Raw genomic sequence first — 607 nt, forward strand, 5'->3', positions numbered from 1 at the left:
TTGGATTTTTGCAGTTATATGAAGTGTGTACAGAGACTCCGAAAGGGAATGGAAACCGAGGACTTATTCAGTGCGTTGTTTATTAGTCTTTGATAATGTACAGCATTGTATGGGTGGTCTTGAAAAGGTGTTTAAAATATGTCATGATTTTTTGGTATTTTAGAGAAAAGTAGGTAATATGAGTATATTTTTTGGTATTTTGGGTTTTAAAAATAATTTTGGAGTAGAAATGTTTTTAATGAAGTTGAGAAAGACATTAGTACAATAGAACTAATGATGATAAAGGGTTGAAGTGAAATTGAACTGGATTCTAATAGAAATGGTAGGAATTCATAGTCAAATGGGTATAGCAGTTTAAAAGGACAATGGATAAAGGTGGTAGAAATGCGCTGAAACAGAGGAGCTCTCCCCAAGGATAACTCCCCCTTTTCAGAGTGTTGAAGTACGTTGGGGGGAAAGTTTCCCTCGAAATGCAGACCCCAAAGCTCCTATGGCTCAAGACACACCTCAACGAAAGCTGGAGACGAGCTGCGCATTTCCTGGACCTTCCGGACTTTCTGACGTTCAGGGCGACGGGGCGGCTGTCTAGGTAAGCCGCTCTGAGTTC

General features: G+C 40.0%; 1 pseudogene; it reads left to right on the plus strand.

Moving 5' to 3' along the window:
* The window catches only part of LOC119588834, an 8,495-nt pseudogene that overhangs the window by 3,245 nt on the left and 4,643 nt on the right, over window positions 1–607 (plus strand).

Source organism: Penaeus monodon, chromosome 24 (genome assembly GCF_015228065.2).
Source record: "Penaeus monodon isolate SGIC_2016 chromosome 24, NSTDA_Pmon_1, whole genome shotgun sequence".
NCBI lineage: Eukaryota > Metazoa > Arthropoda > Malacostraca > Decapoda > Penaeidae > Penaeus > Penaeus monodon.